Source organism: Hyperoodon ampullatus (genome assembly GCF_949752795.1).
Source record: "Hyperoodon ampullatus genome assembly, chromosome: 3".
NCBI classification, from domain to species: domain Eukaryota; kingdom Metazoa; phylum Chordata; class Mammalia; order Artiodactyla; family Ziphiidae; genus Hyperoodon; species Hyperoodon ampullatus.
This window is the reverse complement of record NC_136916.1, coordinates 95,240,647-95,264,100: the sequence shown is the minus strand read 5'-3', so window position 1 is coordinate 95,264,100 and position 23,454 is coordinate 95,240,647. Positions and strand designations below refer to the sequence as shown.

The following is a 23,454-nucleotide window of genomic DNA, read 5'->3' as shown; positions in this document are numbered from 1 at the left end:
TAAAAATATATACACATGCGTGTAGAAATTCAGAGGAATAAACAGTCATGGTCAGTGGTAAGATTGTAGGTATCTGAAATTATATTATGTATTGATTTTCTATGTTCCCCATTAGAATGCAAGCTCTAAGAAGTCAGGGATTTTGGTCTGTCCTTGAACAGTGCCTGGCCTGTAGTAGTTTTTCAACAAATCTTTGTTGATTATTTAATGAATTGAATGTGGAGATTTCTTTTTGATGGGTTTTCATGTTTAATGTTATAGTAATGCTTGTTAAAATTAAATTAAAACAAAAACAAAAATTCCCAATGAGTTCAACCTTTTGAAAATACATTATAGTTTCTGCATATTCTCAACACCCTTGTTGGCCTTTTCTGGTCCTCTTCAAAGGTGGTGCCCCAGACAGGATATACTAGTCCAGATTTTGGCAAGCCAGTCCAGCGTATAGAGGAATATTTTCTTCCCAGGATCTGGATACCACATCTCTATTTTACTTTATTTAATTTATTTTTTTTTTAGTGGTAGGAGTATGGTTTATTAAGCTGTGCCTTAGTACAGGCGCTGGGACTTGCCCATGGTGCTTTTAATGTACAAAGCCCGGACGTTCTGCCAATTTTTCTTGAGCAATGACACCAGGAAGTTGACAGCTAAGTAGATGTTGTACACAAGCTCATCATTTGTCATCTTCACGTGGCCAACAGCCACTGCCAGACATAACACCTTCTTCATCTGGAACTTGATCGTGGACTTCCCTTAATCAACTTTCGCCAACATGTTCTCATTATGGGTCAGCAAGGAAGGGAACTTGCCAGCCTTATTCAGGCCAGGGCCCAGAATTCGTGGGATCTGCTTGATCAGAGGCTCTGAAGCCAAAAAAGCATCATACTTCTTGGGCAGCTTCCTGACCAGTTTATTATTCTTGTTGAGTTTCTTTAGTGCCTCCATGTCCATATGGGGGATATCCACAGCCTTGACCTCATCACACAGTGCTGCTGGTGCCCCAGAACACATATAGAGAACTTGGGGCGGGGAGTGGACTTAAGCCTGACAGCGCCTGAGAAGCGTTTGTCCTTCTGAGGGTTATAGTTCTTCGGGCTGATCTGCAGCTCCACTGTCTCCAAAAACTTCTGGCACTTGCACTGGTTCCCATGCAGGACTTCCCGCACTGCCTTGTAGAGGGTGTCGCGGGAGACTTTGTTGCTCATGGTGCCTCGTGCTGAGATAAGCGGAAAAGGGCCACACCTCCATTTTAGAGTTTTTTGCAGATGTGACCCACTGTTGGCTTATACTGAACTTACTTTGTTGGTATTTAAAACTTTAGTTTTGCTAATACATTATAACAATTTCCAGCTCTTTCCCAATAAGTATTTACCTGCTGATATAACAGAACTGGTCAGCTTGCCTTTCATGTATTTTTGTTTTCACTGTCCACCTTCATTGGAAGTGCTAAGTCGCAGAACATTCGAAAGTTGGGCAGCCAGAGAATAAAAGAAGCAAAACATCTGGAAAGTCTACACATTTTATAATTATCCTCCAAATACTTTAATGATGACTCTACATTTTCTAGGTGCTTTCTTCAGAATTCCTGAAATGGTAGGAAGTTAAGTACTTAGATAAAAATCAGAAACTCATCTCTTGGCTCTGTCTTCAAATAGTGTTGAAAACCTGGTTTTTCCAGGAGGGTGAGCCATTGCAGTCTTACCATTATTTTCCAAATGCTTATCAACTGCCATCAGCCCTCCATTTTTCATGGCCATCATTGTTTCTTTTTCTTTTTTTTTTTTTTTTTTGCGGTACGCGGGCCTCTCACTGTTGTGGCCTCTCCCGTTGCGGAGCACAGGCTCTGGACACGCAGGCTCTGGACGCGCAGGCTCAGCGGCCATGGCTCACGGGCCCAGCCGCTCGCGGCATGTGGGATCTTCCCGGACCAGGGCACGAACCCGTGTCCCCTGCATCAGCAGGCGGACTCTCAACCACTGCGCCACCAGGGAAACCCCCAGTGTTCCTTTTGAAAAGTCCCTTGCTCTTCTAATTTCGTGATCCTTTTAACATTTTATTTATTTATTTATTTACTTCATGTTCCTTTTTTTAAACCAGTCATTTTTTTCCCCCTCTCTCTGTGAAGGCTTCTTGTTCCCACCACTTTCTCATCACTTTTCCTCCTCGGTAAAGTGGAGATAATAATGTCTACTTTAGGCTTGCTGTGAGAATTGATAAGAATGTGAAGTGCTGAAAACAATGCTTGGCATATAGTAAGCACTTAGTAAATATTTGTTACTATTATCATCAACATCGTCATTTTACAAACTGAAATGCCTTTTTCAGTGTTTTGACAGCCCATAACTACCTCCTGGAACTCTTCCTGGAACTGTGGAGTCTGATTTCATAGACAAAGTGTGAGATAGCTTGAAGTGATACTCTAGGGCTTTAGGATTAAGGAGTGGGAATGGGATAGTCCGTAGCCCTGAGCCTAATATAGAGGTTGGAGAATCATAAGAATTTTGTCCCAAGTTGCATTCACTAAGTTTGGAAAGACAGGTCAGAGTACACATGTACGTTTCTCCTCCTCCTCCCAGGATTATGCATGTTAGTGTCAATCAGACTGTTTTCCAAGCTGTTAACTGTATTTATATTTTCAAAATGAAAGCTTTACGGGCTTCCCTGGTGGTGTAGTGGTTGAGAGTTTGCCTGCCGATGCAGGGGACACGGGTTCGTGCCCCTGTCTGGGAGGATCCCACATGCCATGGAGCGGCTGGGCCCGTGAGCCATGGCCGCTGAGCCTGCGCGTCCGGAGCCTGTGCTCCACAACGGGAGAGGCCCGCATACCGCAAAAAAAAAAAAAAAAAAAAAAAGCTTTTCAGCACTGCAGGTTACTTTCCAGCTCTTTTTATTTTTTTTTTTTTTTTTGTGGTACGCGGGCCTCTCACTGTTGTGGCCTCTCCCGTTGCGGAGCACAGGCTCCGGATGCGCAAGGCTCAGCGGCCATGGCTCACGGACCCAGCCACTCCGCGGCATGTGGGATCTTCCCAGACCGGGACACGAACCCGTGTCCCCTGCATCGGCAGGCGGACTCTCAACCACTGCGCCACCAGGGAAGCCCTCCAGCTCTTTTTAAAGTGTTGTTGTAACTGCCTTTTTATTTTATTTTATTTTTTTTTTTTTTTTTTTTTATTTTTTTTTTTTTTTGGTACGCAGGCCTCTCACTGCTGTGGCCTCTCCCGTTGCAGAGCACAGGCTCCGGACGCGCAGGCCCAGCGGCCACGGCTCACGGGCCCAGCCGCTGCACGGCATGTGGGATCTTCCCGGACCGGGGCACGAACCCGCGTCCCCTGCATCGGCAGGCGGACTCTCAACCACTGCGCCACCAGGGAAGCCCTGCCTTTTTATTTTAAATAGTTCTAGTTCTTGCAACCAGCATTTTATATTGCCAGTAAGAATTTAAATTAATTAGATCAATAGAGGTAACCACGGTGCCATTTTGAAAAAAGCAGATTTTTCCAGATTGAAATATTTTCATGCAGAAGCATACTTTATTTTCTCAAGTTCTCCTTAATTCTGTTTCTTGAGTATACTCTGCCTTCTGAGTGGCATGCTAGTAAAGATGTGGATAGGAACAGACATTCTTGTGTCATCTTTATGGAAAATAGGGAATCATTATAAAAGTCATTAATTACTATTTGTTTAAACATTTTAATTTTTGTTTTTAGAGTTTTATTTATTTTTTATTTTTTGCTTTATAACAAATTTAATCAGTTATACATATACATATATCCCCATATCCCCTCCCTTTTGCGTCTCCCTCCCACCCTCCCTATCCCACCCCTCCAGGCGGTCACAAAGCACCGAGCTGATCTCCCTGTGCTATGCGGCTGCTTCCCACTAGCTATCTACCTTACGTTTGGTAGTGTATGTATGTCCATGCCGCTCTTTCACTTTGTCACAGCTTACCCTTCCCCCTCCCCATATCCTCAAGTCCATTCTCTAGTAGGTCTGTGTCTTTATTCCTGTCTTACCCCTATGTTCTTCATGACATTTTTTTTTTCTTAAATTCCATATATATGTGTCAGCATACAGTATTTGTCTTTCTCTTTCTGACTTACTTCACTCTGTATGACAGACTCTAGGTCCATCCACCTCATTACAAATAGCTCAATTTCATTTCTTTTTATGGCTGAGTAATATTCCATTGTATATATGTGCCACATCTTCTTTACCCATTCATCCGATGATGGACACTTAGGTTGTTTCCATCTCTGGGCTATTGTAAATAGGGCTGCTATGAACATTTTGGTACATGTCTCTTTTTGAATTATGGTTTTCTCAGGGTATATGCCCAGTAGTGGGATTGCTGGGTCATATGGTAGTTCTATTTTTAGTTTTTTAAGGAACCTCCATACCGTTCTCCATAGTGGCTGTACCAATTCACATTCCCACCAGCAGTGCAAGAGTGTTCCCTTTTCTCCACACCCTCTCCAGCATTTATTGTTTCTAGATTTTTTGATGATGGCCATTCTGACTGGTGTGAGATTTTTAATTTTTGATGAGCCTAAAATTACATGAGATACACTTGCCTTGCCCCCAAAGTTCATCCTTAATTCAGCTGGTTATTTTACTAGTGTTTGGTCCAGCAAGATAGGAAATCATTCTTACTCTGGGAGAAATAGCCTCCTTTAAGGGATACTTATATGCTAGACATTGTGTTAAGCACTATTATCTAATTTAATCTCCTAAGTGGTCTCTTCCTCTTGACTTTGTTCTCTAATAGTGTATTCTTAATATAGCAGCCAGAGAGATGCTGTTAAATCAGAGATGCGGTTAAAGTCAGGTCATGTCATGCTCAGAACCCTCCAATGGCTTCCTATTTCTGGCAAAATAAAAGCTAAAATCTTTACAGTGGCCTATAAGGTTCTATATGATCTGATTCCCTCTTAGTTCTCTGAGCTCATCTTTTACCACTTACCCCCACTCTCTGCTCCAGCTCCTTAGCTTCCTTGCTTTTCCTTAATCATGCCTTTTCATTTCTGATTTCCTCTGTCTGGAACACTGCATGGCTGTTTCCTCAATTCTTTCATGTCTTGACTTGAATTTTGCTTTTTCCCCTATCATCCTTCTCTGCTTTATTTATTTATATTTTTCCTGTAGCACCTATCACTAGATAACGTATCAAATCATATATTTATTTATTTTGCTTGTTTGATATTTCCCTTACTAACATTTAAGTACCACAGGGCAGAGATTTCGTCTATCTTGTTCACTGTTGTCTCCGCATCACTTAGGACAGTTGCTGGTGCGCAGAATAAGTGCTCAGGAAACATTTGCTGAGTGAATGACTAAATTGCCACAATACTGTGGCATGGCCACTGTTATTACCTTCTTTCAGCAGGTGAAGAAACTGAAGCCCAGAGAGTTTAAATAATATGCATAGGGTCACATAGCTCTTAACCATCCCCTTGAATGGCTTTATTTCCTGTTATATCTCATGCATTCTGTGCTCAGTCATAGGACACTATTTTTGTGTGTGTGAATATCACATACATATTCAGGCTTTTGTGCTCATGTTGTTTCCTCAGTGGGAGTATTCTCCTTTCCTACCTCCTACTGAGGTAGAACTTTATTTGCAGAAGAAATGGTGATTTAGAGAAGAGTCAAGGGTATGAAGGTTGTTTGAGGGGGTGGAAGGATGAATATTGTGAGCTAAGATCACATGGTGGGACATACACATATGTTCAGGGAGCAGTTTGGCTAGAATGAGGTTTTGTTTAGGAGTATGATAGTAAGGTTAGAGAGGGAGAGAGTTACTCCCCTATTACTGGGAGCTTTGAGCTTCACGTTAAGGAGCTGATGTTTTTATCTTGTTGCCCTTTGAAGGTTTTTGAGCAGAAGAGTGATAACGTATAACACCACTTTAAAAAATACTTAATTTTGCTATGGTGATGAGAATGCTTTGGAGTGGGAAAAGACTAAAATTAGGGACAATGTTTAGGAGTTTATTAAAATGACATAGGCCTTACATGAGATAATAAAGGCTGAAGTTGAGAAGTGATAGTGGAAATAAAGCACAGAGATGAGATACTTAAAGTATAACTTTTAAAATCCAGACTCCTTACAGTGGCCTACAACATGCTGCATGATCTGACCTTTGCCTACCTCTGCAGCCTTATCCCCTGCCACCTTTCCTCTCATTCTCCGCTGTAGCAACACTGGCTGTTCTTTGCTTTGAATGGACTGTTTGTCCTGACTCTAATGTCTTTGCACTTACCTTCTCTTTCCCTGGAATGTTTTTCTCCAAGTCTGGTTCATTCATTTCTCAGTTAAAATCACCTCTCAGGTATTTCCTGACCACCAGTTTTAAAGCACCCTCCCTTATTGCTTCATTCTTTTTTGCTATCATCAGAGTATGTAATCATTATCTGACTTTAAAAATGTATTTGTCAGGGCTTCCCTGGTGGCGCAGTGGTTGAGAGTCCGCCTGCCGATGCAGGGGACATGGGTTCGTGCCCCGGTCTGGGAGGATCCCACATGCAGCGGAGCGGCTGGGCCCGTGAGCCCTGGCCGTTGAGCCTGCGCGTCCGGAGCCTGTGCTCTGCAATGGGAGAGGCCACAACAGTGAGAGGCCCACATACTGCAAAAAAAAAAAAAAAAAAGTATTTGTCACTGCCCCTTAGAATGTCAATTTCATGAGAGAAGGGACTTTGTCATTTTCACTGCTATATTCTTGTACCTGGAAACGTACCTGGCCCTTACTAGATTTGAAATAGGACTTAATAAATCACCTGGGTTGGAGGAGTCCTCTAAGTCCAGGGTTTTCAGCTTGAATATCTACCATTGATCAAAACAGAAAAATCTGGAGGGATTTTGGTTTTTGAAGGCAAGATGGAGTCTGAGGTGGGGACAGGACATCCAGATGGTGTTGTCCAGTAGGCAGTGGGAGATGTATAACTGCACCGTACGAAAATGGTTAGGACTGGAACTATAATCCTTTTTTTTTTTTTAAATAAACGACAGTGTAACATACATATAGAAAAGTGCAGATATCATAAATGTTCAACTTGTTGAATTTTTACAAAATGAATATACCCTTGATGTAGTGCCTAAATCAAGAAAAAATTATTAGCAGCACTCTTGAGGCTCCCTGGTGATGAGCTATAATGTTTTAATTGGTATTTATTCTGTATCCTCTGATTATAAACACTTTGAGACAAGGACCATACTATTTCACTTATCAAAGTAGTCTAGTAAGGTGATTTTTGTTGATGATTGCTCAGAGGAGTCTTACTTTCATTAATAGTCAACCCAGGGTGAGGAACTGTACTCTGCAGGACTTTCTGTTGATTCCAGTCAGTCTTTGTTGTTTTCCTTGTCTCTGAACTCCTGTAGCATCAGTCTACTACACTTGATTTAATACTTCATCTATGTTATCTGTGGTTTTTTAGTTTTTTCCATGTGTTCAGTTCATATCTCTATTAGAAAGTAAGTTCCTTGAGATTGGGAACCTTGTCATATACTCCTTCCTCCCTCCCTCCCTCCCTCCCTTCGTTCCTTGAAATAGAATTTATTGTGGCTCTGATTATGTACACGTGAGATGTGCTTACCAGGCGGGCCGGGCTCACGTGGCTTGTATAATACATACATCTGTGGGGCCTGCTCTCTGTGGCTGGGAAGCGCCCACACTGGCAGTCCAGTCCAGCTTCCAAGTTCTCAGCTTCATGGGGTCCTTGGCCACCTTTTTCTCAGCATAGTTGGCCTCCATCTCCCGCTGATGCTCCTCTCACTTCTTCCAGCTTAGCTCGGTCTTCGCCTGTTGGCTTTCAGTCTCCAGGACCTCCCAGTTGTCATCAATCCCAAGAGTCCGGTCTCGGCTGGGCACCAGCCTCCTCTGACGTGCTGATAGGGCAGCGAAGGGGTCGCCTTTGTCATTAAGCTCCGGTCCATCCCAGTTATACTCGCTGGCCAACTGTGTGTCCTCAGGGGGCAGGTCTGGGATATTTGGCTCCTGCCATCCCTGCTCCCACGAGCCCCTCAGCTTCCCAGCTGCTCCAGTCTGACTCCGGGGCTTTGTGGCCGGGGTTGCTGCTCTGCCCAGCCCAGCTGCCTTGGCCCCCAGTACTCCAGAAGTCCTGGTGGGCCGATACAGATTTGGCCTCCTGCTCCAAGCTGCCCCAGTCTTCGTCCTCCCATCTGTTGGCAGCACTGCTGTCCTCTTCTGTGTCCTTGCCCTCTTGTGTCTCCCAGTGGCCTTAGGTCATGGGTATGGCAGGGACAGGGGTGAGGGCTGGGGAAGGAAGTCCCTCGGGCATGAGTCTCTGGGGGACGTTGGTCTCGGCTGGAACAGCTGTGGGGTGCGCATGGATCAGCATAGAGGTGAGGAAGGAGACCCCTGTCACGGCCCAGCCTACGCAGCTGGCTGCATGAGAAGTCCACTTCGGCCAGCTGTGTAGGGCCCTCTGACACGGACTCCAGTTTGGACAGGCAGCTTCGAATGGCCTTGAAGGCCTCGTCCTGCACAGATGTCTCAGAATCCACAGTGAGGCTGTAAGAGCTCAGGCAGGATCTTATGGGCTTAATTGTTCATCGAGTAGAGGTTGTGGGTGGCAGTGAAGCCCAAAACACCCATGACCTGGGATGGTGCAAAATGGTCCTTAGTGGCCCAGCTAAGGGCAGAGGTGAGGACCCTGTGTCTGGTGCTGGTACTGAAGTAGAAGCTGATTTTGCCCAGGCAAATGGTGGTATTGCACCGAATGAGGCCCTGTTCATCCTTGGCCTGCAGCTGCGTGAAGAGCTTCATCAGCTCCACGGTGAGGTTGGCCTCGTTTAGCTTTGGGGCCAGGAGCAGCATGGACTTGACCATCTGCTCCTGGGGGTCATGGAGAGCCTACTCCTATAGGGTCACCACATATAAGTATTGTAACCAGGGAGCAGCAAATGTGCTAGGTGTCGTATTTCAGGACTGTTGTTCTTTTCAGTAAAAGTGATTTGTTAAATGTATAATTAAATGCAATTTAACCTTTATACTTTTATGAAATTTTTCACATTCACTTTTGTTTTGGAAAAGTCTTCATCAGGGAGTTCCCTGGTGGCCTAGTGGTTAGGATTCCACGCTTTCACTGCCATGGCCTGGGTTCAGTCCCTGGTTAGGGAACTGAGATCCTGCAAGCTGTGTGGCATGGCCAAAAAAAGAAAAGTCTCGGGCTTGCCTGGTGGCGCAGTGGTTGAGAGTCTGCCTGCCGATGCAGGGGACACGGGTTCGTGCCCCGGTCCGGGAGGATCCCACATGCCGCGGAGCGGCTGGGCCCGTGAGCCATGGCTGCTGAGCCTGCACGTCCTGAGCCTGTGCTCCACAACGGGAGAGGCCACAACAGTGAGAGGCCTGCGTACTGCAAAAAAAAAAAAAAAAAGAAAAGTCTTCATCAGAAAGGGTTGATTTAGGAAATATGAACATTATATTACTTAATTCTACATACTTCCCAATGCTGTCCTTGTTCTTGTTCAATATTGTGTGGTTATATTTGTATATCTGTTAATTTTTTCCTTTTTGGCTTTCTCCAGTGCATTTAAAGTGAAATAACTTAGATGTGACTTTTAAGGAATATATTCATTATATAAACCTAGTTGTGTTTATATAATAACATTATTACATATATTTTATTAATAAAGTTACTAGATTTGCCTGCCTCCCAAGCACTTAAACTCTAAATGGAGAAAAAAAATAGACAAACATAGAATGCTTTATCAGTGGGATTTTGGGTCTCTACTTAATAGAAATTGGCTTTCATTATGTACTTGATAACCTAAGGCAGCTCCTTTTACACAGTTAAAAGTCTGAAAACACTTGAATTTTACTAGGTGTGTCAGGAAGAAACTTTACATGGGCTTCTGCTTCTTAGAAATTTTCAGTATTTTAATTTATTGAGTACCTACTTTATATAGAACCCTGTGTCAGTTGTTCTGAAGGATACTGAGACTGAATTTCTGCCCTCCAGGTGTTTACTAGCTATAGGATGGGCCATGACCCAAGGCACTGTATGATATGTCCAGTGAGTATTGAGGAAACTTCACTGGAGAAAAAATGAAATTACCAGCAGTTGAATAGTCTGGGTAAACTTGATGGAGAAGCTGTGATCTGAGCTGGACCTTGAAAGATGAATGGGATTTTTCTTTGTGCTAAGCACAGTGCACATAGCACTTTATGTGATTTTTTTTTTTTTCCATTTAGTCTTTCCGGCAACCCTATGAGACAGGTGTAGTTTCCATTCCAGTTACAGAAATGAAGAAACTGGAGATTAGAGTGTATGTTTTCAATGATTCCATATATATATGTATGAAAATCATTAAAAAAGAAAAGTCTGGAAGGACACACACCCAATTTAAATACTGGTTACCTCTGGGGAAGGGCACTGAGATTTTGGAAGTGGAGGTCAAAAGGAGGCTTCGGAATTTTGGGTTGTCATTTAAAGGAGATGTATTACAAAAGAAATAAGTATTAAAAAGAAAAATAAGAAACATTTTGGAATTAAAGTAACAGGAAAGGAAATCTCAGGAACTAAAGCTTTTAGAAAAGAATAGAGATCTACTTGCAAAATAGTGGGAGTCAGGTTTTGACTGGCTTACTGAATCAAAAAATACAGGCATTTATTGGGACAAAAACATGAGATCACCAAAGTTATTGAGTTTACATTAGTTTGTCATGGTGGAAAACAGCAGTTTTTAAACATGATTGTTATATCCACAAAGGTCATAACATTTTTTTGGTGCCTTTTAAAAAAATTTTTTTTTATTGAAGCAGAGTTGATTTACAACGCTGTGCCAATCTCTGCTGTACTGCAAAGTGACTCAGTTATACACATAGAGACATGCTTTTTTATATTATTTTCCATTATGGTTTATCACAGGATATTGAATATAGTTCCCTGTGTTATACATTAGGACCTTGTAGTTTATCCATTCTAAATGTAGTAGTTTGCATCTACCAATCCCAAACTCCCAGTCCACCCCTCCCCCCAACCTCGGCAGCCACGAGTCTGTTCTCTGTGTCTATGAGTCTGTTTCTGTTTTGTAGATAGTTTCATTTGTGCCATATTTTAGATTTCACATATAAGTGATATCATATGGTATTTGTCTTCTCTTTCTGACTTACTTCACTTACTATGATAATCTCTAGTTGCATCCATGTTGCTGCAAATGGCATTATTTTGTTCTTTTTATGGCTGAGTAGTATTCCAATGTATATATATGTACCACGTCTTCTTTATGCATTCATCTGTTGATGGACATTTAGGTTGTTTCCATGTCTTGGCTATTGTGAACTGTACTGCTATGAACATCGGGCTACATGTATCTTTTTAAAAAATAAATTTATTTATTTATTTATTTATTTTAATTTTGGCTGCGTTGGGTCTTTGTTGCTGTGTGCAGGCTTTCTCTAGTTGCAGCCAGCGGGAGCTACTCTTCATTGCGGTGCGTGGACTTCTCATTGTGGTGGCTTCTCTTGTTGCAGAGCACAGACTCTAGGTGCACGGGCTTCAGTAGTTGTGGCTCACAGGCTCTAGAGCGCAGGCTCAGTAGTTGTGATACACAGGCTTAGTTGCTCCTTGGCATGTGGGATCTTCCCAGACCAGGGATCGAACCCATGTCCCTTGCATTGGCAGGCTGATTCTTAACCACTGTGCCACCAGGGAAGTCCCTATCTTTTTGAATTTTAGTTTTGTCTGGGTATATTCCCAGGAGTGGGATTGCTGGATCATATGGTAATTCTATTTTTAGTTTTCTGAGGAACCTCCATACTGTTTTCCATAGTGGCTGTACCAACTTACACTCCCACCAACAGTGTAGGAGGGTTCACTTTTCTCCACAACCTCTCCAGCATTTGTTATTTCTAGACTTTTTAATGATGGCCACTCTGACCGGTGTGAGGTGGTACCTCATTGTAGTTGTGATTTGCATTTCTCTAATAATTAATGATGTTGAGCAGCTTTTCATATGCTTACTGGCCATTTGTATGTCTTCTTTAGAGAAATGTCTATTATCTTCTGTCCATTTTTTGATTGGGTTTTTTTTTTGTTGCATAACATTTTTTTGGATACCAGTATTTTAAAAGTTAGGGAAAAAGTTTAGTTAGGGAGTCCAAGCTTACAGAAAATGCTCAAGATTTCATTTATTTTGGGGAACAGAATTACAGAGTGACTCATTTTTTAAAATTTATTTATTTATTTATTTATTTATGTATGTTTGGCTTTGTTGGGTATTCATTGCTGTGTTCAGGCTTTCTCTAGTTGCGGTGAGTGGGGGCTACTCTTCCTTGCGGTGCACGGGCTTTTCATTGCAGTGGCTTCTCTTGTTGGGGAGCACGGGCTCTAGGCACGCGGGCTTCAGTAGTTGTGGCACGTGGGCTCAGTAATTGTGGCGCACGGCTCAGTTGCTCTGTGGCATGTGGGATCTTCCCGGACCAAGGCTTGAACCCGTGTCCCCTGCATTGGCAGGTGGATTCTTAACCACTGTGCCACCAGGGAAGCCCTTATTTTTTAATTTAACTCAAGATACAAAGTATTTTCTTTCTCCCTATCTATGGGATGTGACATTTATTCATAATGGTGGCAAGGCAGTGTCAGTTTTGCTTTCCCAGTGCTTTGTTCAAAGTCACATGGCTAACAAGTGGTGTAGGCAGTATTTGAACCCAGATAATCTGGCTTCAAAGTTCTAGATCTCAGCTATCTTGCTACTAAAAATGGGGAGATAGGAATTCCAAAGGGAGAAGCAGAGTTTACACAGGAAGATCAGTATAAATTATGTTTAGGTGTAGTAGTAAACCATTGTGATTGAAGGGCAGGATTTATGGCAGGCGATGATGGGAGGTAAAAGATTAAGGGATTTTTGGGGACCACAATGTGGATTATCCTGAAAATCAGGGCAATTAATTGGCCCAAGGATGGATGGAAAGGATTCATTCATCTTACAAACATTGTATTAAAACAGAATTTCAGATACAGAAAGGATCACTCTTTGAGATAAGAATGAGTGAACTGGTAGCACTGTGATTTATCCATCCTTTACAAAGGTTATTTCGCATCAGCTGATCGTTATATCAGATTCTTTTCAAAGGAGAGAATAAAGTTGTATCTTAGCAATTTTACTCAAATTTTACCAGATTCTTTTCAAAAGAGAGAATAAAGTTGTATCCTAGCAATTCTACTCAAATTTACCTTCCTTGAAAATGTTACCATCACTTTTTATTGTGGTAAATATACATAACATAAAATTTACCAATTTAACCATTTTTAATTGTATAAGCTCAGTGGCATTAAGTACATTTACTTTGTTGTGCATCACTACAATCTGTTTCCAGAACTTTTTCTTTTTCTTTTATAAATTATTTTGTTTTATTTATTTATTTTTGGCTGCATTGGGTCTTTGTTGCTGCACTTGGGCTTTCTCTAGTTGTGGCGAGTGGGGGCTGCTCTGTTGCGGTGTGCCGGCTTTTCATTGTGGTGGCTTCTCTTGTTGCAGAGCACAGGCTCTACGCACGTGGGCTTCAGTAGTTGTGGCTCACGGGCTCTAGAGCCCAGGCTCAGTAGTTGTGGCGCATGGGCTTAGTTGCTCCACGGCATGTGGGATCTTCCTGGACCAGGGTTTGGACCCACGTCCCCTGCATTGGCAGGCGGATTCTTTTTTTTTTTTTTTTTAATTAGTTTCTGCTTTATAACAAAGTGAATCAGTCATACATATACATCTGTTCCCACATCCCTTCCCTCATGCATCTCCCTCCCTCCCACCCTCCCTATCCCACCCCTCCAGGCGGTCACAAAGCACCGAGCTGATCTCCCTGTGCTCTGCGGCTGCTTCCCGCTATCTATCTACCTTACGTTTGGTAGTGTATATATGTCCATGCCTCTCTTTCGCTTTGTCACAGCTTACCCTTCCCCCTCCCCATATCCTCAAGTCCATTCTCAAGTAGGTCTGTGTCTTTATTCCCGTTTTACTCCTAGGTTCTTCATGACATTTTTTTTTTAATTCCATATATATGTGTTAGCATACGGTATTTGTCTTTCTCTTTCTGACTTACTTCACTCTGTATGACAGACTCTAGGTCTATCCACCTCATTACAAATAGCTCAGTTTCGTTTCTTTTTATGGCTGAGTAATATTCCATTGTATATATGTGCCACATCTTCTTTATCCATTCATCCGATGATGGACACTTAGGTTGTTTCCAGCTCCGGGCTATTGTGAATAGAGCTGCAATGAACATTTTGGTACATGTCTCTTTTTGAATTATGGTTTTCTCAGGGTATATGCCCAGTAGTGGGATTGCTGGGTCATATGGTAGTTCTATTTTTAGTTTTTTAAGGAACCTCCATACTGTTCTCCATAGTGGCTGTACCAATTCACATTCCCACCAGCAGTGCAAGAGTGTTCCCTTTTCTCCACACCCTCTCCAGCATTTATTGTTTCTAGATTTCTTGATGATGGCCATTCTGACTGGTGTGAGATGATATCTCATTGTAGTTTTGATTTGCATTTCTCTAATGATTAATGATGTTGAGCATTCTTTCATGTGTTTGTTGGCAGTCTGTATACCTTCTTTGGAGAAATGCCTATTTAAGTCTTCTGCCCATTTTTGGATTGGGTTGTTTGTTTTTTTGCTATTGAGCTGCATGAGCTGTTTATAAATTTTGGAGATTAATCCTTTGTCAGTTGCTTCATTTGCAAATATTTTCTCCCATTCTGAGGGTTGTCTTTTGGTCTTGTTTATGGTTTCCTTTGCTGTGCAAAAGCTTTGAAGTTTCATTAGGTCCCATTTGTTTATCTTTGTTTTTAGTTCCATTTCTCTAGGAGGTGGGTCCAAAAGGATCTTGCTGTGATTTATGTCATGGAGTGTTCTACCTATGTTTTCCTCTAAGAGTTTGATAGTTTCTGGCCTTACATTTAGGTCTTTAATCCATTTTGAGCTTATTTTTGTGTATGGTGTTAGGGAATGATCTAATCTCATACTTTTACATGTCCCTGTCCAGTTTTCCCAGCACCACTTATTGAAGAGGCTGTCCTTTCTCCACTGTACATTCCTGCCTCCTTTATCAAAGATAAGTTGGCCATATGTGCGTGGGTTTATCTCTGGGCTTTCTATCCTGATCCACGGATCTATCTTTCTGTTTTTATGCCAGTACCACACTGTCTTAATTACTGTAGCTTTGTAGTATAGTCTGAAGTCAGGGAGCCTGATTCCTCCAGCTCCGTTTTTCGTTCTCAAGATTGCTTTGGCTATTCGGGCTCTTTTGTTTTTCCAAACAAATTTTGAAATTTTTTGTTCTAGTTCTGTGAAAAATGCCAGTGGTAGTTTGATAGGGATTGCATTGAATCTGTAGATTGCTTTGGGTAGTAGAGTCATTTTCACAATATTGATTCTTCCAATCCAGGAGCATGGTATATCTCTCCATCTATTTGTATCATCTTTAATTTCTTTCATCAGAGTCTTATAATTTTCTGCATACAGGTCTTTTGTCTCCTTAGGTAGGTTTATTCCTAGATATTTTATTCTTTTTGTTGCAATGGTAAATGGGAGTGTTTTCTTGATTTCATTTTCAGATTTTTCATCATTAGTGTACAGGAATGCCAGAGATTTCTGTACATTAATTTTGTATCCTGCTACTTTACCAAATTCATTGATTAGCTCTAGTAGTTTTTCGGTAGCATCTTTAGGATTCTCTATGTATAGTATCATGTCATCTGCAAACAGTGACAGCTTTACTTCTTCTTTTCCAATTTGGATTCCTTTTATTTCCTTTTCTTCTCTGATTGCTGTGGCTAAAACTTCCAAAACTAGGTTGAATAAGAGTGGTGAGAGTGGGCAGCCTTGTCTTGTTCCTGATCTTAGTGGAAATGGTTTCAGTTTTTCACCATTGAGGACAATGTTGGCTGTGGGTTTGTCATATATGGCCTTTATTATGTTGAGGAAAGTTCCCTCTATGCCTACTTTCTGCAGGGTTTTTATCATAAATGGGTGTTGAATTTTGTCGAAAGCTTTCTCTGCATCTATTGAGATGATCATATGGTTTTTCTCCTTCAACTTGTTAATATGGTGTATCACATTGATTGATTTGCGTATGTTGAAGAATCCTTGCATTCCTGGAATAAACCCCACTTGATCATGGTGTATGATCCTTTTAATGTGCTGTTGGATTCTGTTTGCTAGTATTTTGTTGAGGATTTTTGCATCTATGTTCATCAGTGATATTGGCCTGTAGTTTTCTTTCTTTGTGACATCCTTGCCTGGTTTTGGTATCAAGGTGATGGTGGCCTCGTAGAATGAGTTTGGGAGTGTTCCTTCCTCTGATATTGTTTGGAAGAGTTTGAGAAGGATGGGTGTTAGCTCTTCTCTAAATGTTTGATAGAATTCGCCTGTGAAGCCATCTGGTCCTGGGCTTTTGTTTGATGGAAGATTTTTAATCACAGTTTCAATTTCAGTGCTTGTGATTGGTCTATTCATATTTTCTATTTCTTCCTGAGTCAGTCTTGGTAGGTTGTGCATTTCTAAGAATTTGTCCATTTCTTCCAGGTTGTCCATTTTATTGGCATAGAGTTGCTTATAGTAATCTCTCATGATCTTTTGTATTTCTGCAGTGTCAGTTGTTACTTCTCCTTTTTCATTTCTAATTCTATTGATTTGAGTCTTCTCCCTTCTTTTCTTGATGAGTCTGGCTAATGGTTTGTCAATTTTGTTTATCTTCTCAAAGAACCAGCTTTTAGTTTGGTTGATCTTTGCTATCGTTTCCTTCATTTCTTTTTCATTTATTTCTGATCTGATCTTTATGATTTCTTTCCTTCTGCTAACTTTGGGGGTTTTTTGTTCTTCTTTCTCTAATTGCTTTAGGTGCAGGGTCAGGTTGTTTACTCGAAATGTTTCCTGTTTCTTAAGGTGGGATTGTATTGCTATAAACTTCCCCCTTAGAACTGCTTTTGCTGCGTCCCATAGGTTTTGGGTTGTCGTGTCTCCATTGTCATTTGTTTCTAGGTATTTTTTAATTTCCTCTTTGATTTCTTCAGTGATCACTTCGTTATTGAGTAGTGTATTGTTTAGCCTCCATGTGTTTGTATTTTTTACAGATCTTTTCCTGTAATTGATGTCTAGTCTCATAGCATTGTGGTCGGAAAAGATAATTTGATACAATTTCAATTTTCTTAAATTTACCAAGGCTTGATTTGTGACCCAAGATATGATCTATCCTGGAGAATGTTCCATGAGCACTTGAGAAAAATGTGTATTCTGTTGTTTTTGGATGGAATGTCCTATAAATATCAACTAAGTCCATCTTGTTTAATGTATCATTTAAAGCTTGTGTTTCCTTATTTATTTTCATTTTGGATGATCTGTCCATTGGTGAAAGTGGGGTGTTAAAGCCCCCTACTATGATTGTGTTACTGTCGATTTCCCCTTTTATGGCTGTTAGTATTTGCCTTATGTATTGAGGTGCTCCTATGTTGGGTGCATAAATATTTACAATTGTTATATCTTCTTCTTGGATCGATCCCTTTATCATTATGTAGTGTCCTTCTTTGTCTCTTCTAATAGTCTTTATTTTAAAGTCTATTTTGTCTGATATAAGAATTGCTACTCCAGCTTTCTTTTGATTTCCATTTGCATGGAATATCTTTTTCCATCCCCTTACTTTCAATCTGTATGTGTCTCTAGGTCTGAAGTGGGTCTCTTGTAGACAGCATATATATGGGTCTTGTTTTTGTATCCATTCAGCCACTCTGTGTCTTTTGGTGGGAGCATTTAGTCCATTTACATTTAAGGTAATTATTGATATGTATGTTTCTATTCCCATTTCCTTAATTGCTTTGGGTTCGTTATTGTAGGTATATTCCTTCTGTTGTGTTTCTTGTGGCAGGCGGATTCTTAACCACTGCGCCACCAGGGAAGCCCCAGAACTTTTTCTTTCTTTCTTTTTAAATTTTATTTATTTATTTTTGGCTGCGTTGGGTCGTTGTTGCTGCGCACGGTTCTTCTCTAATTGCGGCAAGCGGGGGCTACTCTTCGTTGTGGTGCACGTGCTTCTCATTGCGGTGGCTTCTCTTGTTGTGGAGCATGGCTTCTAGGTGCGCGGGCTTAAGTAGTTGTGACACACAGGCTCAGTTATTGTGGCTCACAGGCTCTAGAGCGCAAGCTCAGTAGTCGTGACGCATGGGCTTAGTTGCTCTGTGGCATGTGGGATCTTCCCAGACCAGGGATTGAACCCGTGTCTCCTGAGTTGGCAGGAGGATTCTTAACCACTGTGCCACCAGGGAAGCCCCAGAACTTTTTGTGCCCAAATTGAAACTTGTACCCATTAAACTCTAAGCACCTATTCCCTCCTCCTCTAGTCCCTGGCAGTCACCATTTTGCTTTCTGTATTTATGAATTTGACTTCTCAAGGTACCTCATATAACTGGAATCATACAAAATATTTGTCCTTTGGGTCTGGCTTGTTTCACTTAGCATGATGTTTTTATGTTTTATTCATATTGTAACATGTGTTTGAATTTCCTTTTTTGGGCTGAGTAGCATTCCATTGTTTGTATATTCCACATTTCGTTTATCTGTTTGTCAGTGGACATTTGGGTTGTTTCCACCTTTTGGCTGTTGTGAATAAGGCTGTTATGAACATTGGAGTGGAAGTTCTATTTGAGCCCCTGCTTTTAATTCTTTTAGGTATATACCTAGAATCGGAATTGCTGGATCATTTGATAATTCTGTGTTTAACTTTTTGAGAATTCACCTAACGGTTTTCCACAGTGCACCAATTTATATTCCTACCAGCAATGCCCAAGGGTTCTAATTTCTCCACTTTCTTCCCAACACTTGTTATTTTCTTTTTTTAAAATTATACCCATCCTAATGGACATGACGTGGTATCTCATTGTGGTTTTAGTTTGCGTTATCCTAATGGCTAGTGACGTGGAGAACGTTTTCACGTGCTTGTTGGCAATCTGTATATGTTCTTTGGAGAAATGTCTCTTCAAGTCCTTCCTCTATTTTTTGAATTGGATTGTTTGTACCACCACTTTTTTTTTTTTTTTTTGCGGCATGCGGGCCTCTCACTGTTGTGGCCTCTCCCGTTGCGGAGCAGAGGCTCCGGACGCGTAGGCTCAGCGGCCATGGCTCATGGGCCCAGCCGCACCGCAGCATGTGGGATCCTCCAGGACCAGGGCACAAACCCGTGTCCCCTGCATCGGCAGGTGGACTCTCAACCACTGCGCCACCAGGGAAGCCCTGTACCACCACTTTTTAAATCTAGTAAGTCTCTCAGTTGTCTTTTGGCTTGATACAAAGGCTCTTGATAATCCATAGCTACCACTTACTTAATTTATAACATTTTGATGCAGATTGTGATAAGAAGGGTCTTGTTATTAGGAGATTGATATTAACTATTAAGTTATAATCTGAAAAACCACTTAGTTGGGGATGACTGGCTCAGATTGTTCACGTAGATATATTTTTCCTATGATACGACCACCAATATAAATTATCCACATGTTGCATAATCTCCATTAGGAAGGTGGAAGTCATCATTGTACTTCTGTTCCTTGGTTTTTCTGCAGCTAGGAACTATTCCTATTTTGATTTCTAGTTTTGACTAGGGGTATCGTTAATAATGGTCACCTTGCATTTAACCTTTGGCCTCTATCCAGTTTCTCTAGCTCATTGATGCAAATGAATTTTAATGTTATGCTATGAGTTGTTTTTTTTTTTGTGGTACGCGGGCCTCTCACTGTTGTGGCCTCTCCCGTTGCAGAGCACAGGCTCCGGATGTGCAGGCTCAGCAGCCATGGCTCACGGGCCCAGCCGCTCCGCGGCATGTGGGATCTTCCCAGACCGGGGCACGAACCCATGTCCCCTGCATCGGCAGGTGGACTCTCAACCACTGCGCCACCAGGGAAACCCTGCTATGAGTTTTAATGTTAATGTTATGCTCACTTCAGCAATCCTGTAACGTCATGGTCACGCCAAACAAATATTTTCCAGTGTTGTTCACCTGATAAAAAGATGAGTAGATGGGAATTCCTTGGTGGTCCAGTGGTTAGGACTTGGCGCTTTCCCTGCTGGGCCTTGGGTTCAATCCCTGGTCAAGGAACTAAGATCCTGCAAGCTGTGTGTCACGGCCAAAAAAATAAAAAGATGAGTAGAGTCAGTAATGCTTTTGCGTAGATAGAATATTGAAGTTTTAATTTTTCTCTAAAAGAAAGCTACCACAGATATCTTTAGATACGTGAAAACTCAAAGCAGTGAACACTACAAGGAAAGCACTAAATACTGTGTTAAGAGGTAATTTTAAAACCTAAGGACAGAGTTTTCTTAAGGGCTGCCAAAGAGGTCTGTTACTCTGAGTAATTATATGCCTCCTGAGGAAATATGCAGTGACATTTGGTATCACTCTTTGGAATTAGCTAGAAAGAGTTTGTACGTTCAATGTATCATTCCTGCTGGCTTCCTGAAAGTGTTGGTTTAAGTGACAGGTAGAATCTATGTTAGCCTAGCTTACACACTTCAAAATGGAAATCTAGATGACAAGGAGTTAAGCTCCTTAAAGGACTTTGTCTTTTTTACTTTTGTATGCTCTAGTAGGAAACATTTGTGGAATGAAAACATGTGAGTGGACAATTGCTTTCAAACATTTACTCAATAAAGTTAAATGACTTGTTCATTTTTGTAACCCCTTTGCTAGGCATTTAATTTGTCACTTCCTTTGTTCTCCTAAATCACTTAAACATTTTTCTAAATTCCAAAAATTTGTTGACATCTTTTGTTTTTTGTCCTTTTTTTTATTCCTTTAATCTTTTTTTTTTTCTCCTCTCTCGGCCACTGTTCTTCCTTTAGTCTTCATTGTCATCTTTTTCTTTTAAAAAATGATTTTACTGTTGTTTTAGAGTTGGTTAGGGAGAGAATCACATATGACTAGTCCACTACCCACCTATTGACATTTATTCAGTTAATCTTATTTATTTATTTATTTAGGCTGTGTTGGGTCTTTGTTGCTGTGTGCGGGCTTTCTCTAGTTGCGGCGAGCTGGGGCTACTTTTCGTTGCGGTGTGCGGGCTTCTCATTGCGGTGGCTTCTCTTGTTGTGGAGCACAAGCTCTAGGTGTGTGGGCTTCAGTAGTTGCAGCACGTGGGCTCAGTAGTTGCAGCTCGTGGGCTCTAGAGCACAGGCTCAGTAGTTGTGGCTCATGGGACTAGTTGCTCCACAGCATGTGGGATCTTCCCAGACTAGGGCTCAAACCCATGTCCCCTGCATTGGCAGGCAATTCTTAACCACTGTGCCACCAGGGAAGTCCCTATTCACTTAATTTTATTAAAAAATTTTTAAAAATAATATTAATTTGGCTGAGCCAGGTCTTAGTTGCAGCATGCAGGATCTTCACTGCTGCATGCAGGATCTTTAGTTGCGGCATGCGGGATCTAGTTTCCTGACCGGGAATTGAACCCAGGCCCCCTGCATTGGGAGCGCAGAGTCTTAACCGCTGGGCCACCAGGGAAGTCCCTATTCAGTTACTTTTTTTTTTTTTTTTTTTTTTTTTTCTTTTTTTTTTTTTGCGGTAGGCGGGCCTCTCACTGTTGTGGCCTCTCCCCCTGCGGAGCACAGGCTCCGGAGCACAGGCTCAGTGGCCATGGCTCACGGGCCCAGCCGCTCCGCGGCATGTGGGATCTTCCCAGACCGGGGCACGAACCCGTGTCCCCTGCATCGGCAGGCGGACTCTCAACCACTGCGCCACCAGGGAAGCCCCCTATTCAGTTACTTTTAATATAAGCATTTCCCCAGTTAACCAACATCCTTCTAAATGACTGCTTGATATTTCATTTAGACAACATACCTTAAACTTTTTCTAGCCCCTGTTGTTGGAAACTATTACTGTTTAAATAAACCATGATAAAAATTTTGGTGCATGAAACTTTTTCTAAATTTCAGGTTATTTCCTTAGAAGCAATACTTAGATATATCTTTTGAGGCATAGACTATGAACATTTAAAAAGCTATTGATTATAAAAGTTATACATGTTCATTGTAGAACATTTGAAGAATATAGAAGTATTATATAGAAGATAATTAAAGTTAGCTATAATCTTACAATCTGTGATAACCAGTCCTTTAACATCTTGGTGAATTCCTTTCTAGAGGTATAGTATCTATCTATCTATCTATCCGTATATCTTATGCATTTTAAAAACCAGTTGGGAGTGTATTAGGTCTCTTTCCAAAGAGATTGTACTGTTTTATATTTCCATGGGCAAAGTATGTGAATTCATTGCACACTTGATAGGATTAGGGATGCATTCATTCATCATTCATTCAATAAATAAATATTAATTTAGAGTGAAACTCTTGTCTCCATACCTACAATTAACCTCCTTCCATTTTTTCTTGAATTCAGTTAAGATACTGAACCCACTAGTCCTCTAGAATTATACCTTGTGACCACCTGTCTCCACATTGCTAAATCTAGTGGTCATTCCTCATTTCACATAATCTGTCAGCAACTTTGCCACAGTTGATTACCTCTTTGTTCTTGATACCATTTTTCCATTTGCTTCCAGGACATCACATTCTCCTAGTTCTTCTCCTATATCATGGTCTCCTAATCTCCCTTCCTCTCAATGGTAGAATGTTCCAGGCTCACACCTTGGTCATCACCTTTAAAAAAAAAATCTTTGTGGGAGCTCCCTGGTGGCCCAGTAGTTAGGATTCTGGGCTTTCAGGGTTTTTACTATTGTGGCCCGGGTTCAATCCCTGGTTGGGGAACCAAGATCCTGCAAGCTGCGTGGTGTGGCCAAAACAACAAAAAAACTTTTATTTCCTTGGCTCATTTAGTCTCTTACATTGTTGACTTCCAAACTTATACCTCTAGCTTTGGCCTTTTCTCTGAAATCTGGACTCATATTCGGTTATCTACACAATATCTCCAGTTGGATATCTAATAGGATTTCAAATTTGACCTGTCCAAAACTGAGCTGTGATCTCCTACTGCCCCTAAACCTCCAACTTCCCACCCACCCCCTGGGAGTGAGCAGTGGTATAGTGGTCATGTTGTGGTTGCCTTGGTTTGGCTTACTTAATTGCCTGTGTGAGTAGCTACAGAAGTGGCCCAGAATCAGTTAAGGCCTTGTGTTTTGACATACTCAGTAGAGGTGTGTGGAGATACTTAGCGCCCATGGTGGATATTAAGTGATCTTCTTCCTCCTCCCCTATTACCTTTCTGATTTCATTTTCTATTATTGTTCCTCTCTATCACTTCTCTTTAGTCCTAATATCTTCTTGCTATCCCTCTATCCCTCAAACACCCTGGGAATGCTCCCATCTGAGGGCCTTTTCCTGTAATATTCTTCTCCCGGATATGACTTACTCCCTCAACTCTTTTAAGTCTTACGTAAATGCCACCTTTTCAGTGAGGCCTTAACCACAGTATTAAAACTTGTAACCCTTCCCAATTC

At 41.5% G+C, this 23,454-nt stretch overlaps 2 pseudogenes across 2 annotated transcripts; both read right to left on the bottom strand.

Annotated features, from left to right (window-relative positions):
* Window positions 1-546: 546 nt before the first annotated feature.
* LOC307050705 (large ribosomal subunit protein uL1-like) lies at window positions 547-1,202 on the bottom strand (annotated as a pseudogene). Its single transcript has one exon. The product of its transcript is annotated as a large ribosomal subunit protein uL1-like (transcript).
* A 6,401-nt stretch (window positions 1,203-7,603) lies between these two features.
* Window positions 7,604-22,902, bottom strand: LOC307049582 (N-terminal kinase-like protein; annotated as a pseudogene). Its single transcript has 2 exons — window positions 22,843-22,902; window positions 7,604-8,851 (listed from the first exon to the last, which is right to left on the bottom strand). The product of its transcript is annotated as an N-terminal kinase-like protein (transcript).
* Window positions 22,903-23,454: the final 552 nt, after the last annotated feature.